Source organism: Lactuca serriola, chromosome 1, assembly GCF_051521515.1.
Source record: "Lactuca serriola cultivar US96UC23 chromosome 1, Lser_US96UC23_V15, whole genome shotgun sequence".
In the NCBI taxonomy this organism is placed as follows: Eukaryota; Viridiplantae; Streptophyta; class Magnoliopsida; order Asterales; family Asteraceae; genus Lactuca; species Lactuca serriola.
This window is the reverse complement of record NC_136408.1, coordinates 85,823,563-85,825,725: the sequence shown is the minus strand read 5'-3', so window position 1 is coordinate 85,825,725 and position 2,163 is coordinate 85,823,563. Positions and strand designations below refer to the sequence as shown.

General features: G+C 33.1%; 1 pseudogene; it reads left to right on the top strand.

Moving 5' to 3' along the window:
* The first annotated feature begins 349 nt into the window (after window positions 1-349).
* Window positions 350-1,089, top strand: LOC145094080 (dirigent protein 22 pseudogene; annotated as a pseudogene).
* The last annotated feature ends 1,074 nt before the right edge of the window (window positions 1,090-2,163 follow it).

Below are 2,163 nucleotides of genomic sequence, written 5' to 3'. Positions count from 1 at the left end.
AAACTGCAAATTTTTGTCGGTTTTTAGGACTTTTTCGTTCAAAAAAAATATTGGGACTAAAGTGTAATTTTTCCATAAATATTGAGACTTTTCTGAAGATTTCTCATATTGGAAAACACAATGTCTCTTATTTTTAATTCTTTAAAATAAATAAATAAATAAATAAAATAATATAAAATAAAAAAATCTTATGTTTTATATTATTTTGTAGCGCTGAGTTATTCATTATAACTTTGGTTTATAAGTTAAAAAAGATCCCTCAAATAAAACATACATTCTTTAATAACTTTAATTGATTTAGTGAAACAAAAGTGGCTTAATATTGCATTATAAAATGTCCTCACCCAGACCTCTTTTGTCACATCATTGTTCTTCGACCCAAATAGAATTTTCATCCTTCCACGATGGCAAAAGCTTTCTTCTGCCTCCTTCTCCCACTCCTCATCGCCTTCTCTCAAACATCTCCGACCACCGGAGCAGATTCCACCTTCGTGCAATCCGTAAAACGGAACCCAATGAAGCTCCGATCAGAAAAACTCAGCCACTTCCGATTCTACTGGCACGATATCATCAGCGGCCCCAACCCGACGGTCGTCAACATCGTGCAACCGCCTGGCAACAAAACAACACCCACCGGATTCGGTATGATCAACATGATCGACGATCCATTGACGGAAAAACCAGAAGCAGATTCCAAGTTATTGGGGAGAGCACAGGGGTTGTACGGACTGGCGTCACAGGGGGAGCCTGGGTTGTTAATGGCGATGAACTTTGTGTTCTCGACAGGGAAGTATAACGGGAGTACGTTGACAATTTTGGGGCGGAATCCGGTGATGCATAAGGTGAGGGAGATGCCGGTGATCGGAGGAAGTGGGCTTTTCCGGTTTGCTAGAGGGTATGTTCAGGCGAGTACGCATACTTTTGATTTGAAAACAGGGGATGCAGTTGTTGAGTATAATGTTTATGTTATGCATTATTGATAATTTAATCTTTGTTGTTTTTGTTTCTCCGGCAACAAGTTAAATCATTTTTGGTTTTAGTTTTGGTTTTGTTGTTGGTTTGATGTTTAATAAATTATCTTTTTTTACACGCTTTAATCTTTATCATGGTTTAATATGGTATTCTCATTTGTTACCTTTCAAGTCAAATATTATAAAACGTGTTTGAAAATATTAAGTTTGGGTTTTGTAAAGGCTTCATTTATCCATACCCTTTTCTTACTTAACCATACCCTTTAATCATTGTTTTTAATAATTAGCTTATGATTACACTTATAATTATAAGTATGTAATGATTAATGTTTTTTAAAATCTAATATTAATTGCTATTTATGTTTTTTTTATGTTATTAAAAAATGAATTAAATATAGTTACAAAGTTATAATATGTAGTTATCGAAAACTAATTGGATTATTAAAATCATTTTGTAAATAAATTTTGTAAATTTTTTCGTCACCCAAAATAATAGTTAGCTTAAAAAATAATATAAATATTAATAACATAAAAACGTACATATATTTCTTGTTTTACAATGAGAAAGTAAAATGTAATTATTGTGAATTGTTAACGGTCCATTTTCAATAGTTAATGAACAAATTTTAATTAATTTATTATGTTAAAAACCAACATATATTTTTTGTTTTATATTTTCAATAGTCTAATTTAATGTATTAAATTGTTCGATGTCTTCATAAAATTTAAGAATGAATAATAAAATAATATTTTGACGCAACAAATAATAAAAAAATCAAATACATTCGCACTTAATCTTCAATATGTATCCAAGGTGTTTCAGAAGTACGAGACCTAAGTTGATTGAATAAATCAAAACGCGGCCAATACATAGTTTGCCATGTAGATGCAGATGCACTTTTATGGGCGTTCCAATACCCTGTGGTAGGAGGCATTGGGTAATTTCCTTTCAAAAACACCGACATATAATGAATACCGTTTACAAGTGACAACGTAATGGCTCGGTGGGGTTGGAACTCTTCAGGACCTCTCCAAAAAGGGAAGCATGTCGTATTTTGTTCGTGGCTTAAACAATGAACGATCACGCCAAACTTGTTGGCAATCAAGTAACCACTCAAAGGCATATGCAACCAATGTTCCTGGAAAGGTGCCGGTGACTGAAACCAACGCAATGACTGGTATACCTCATTGA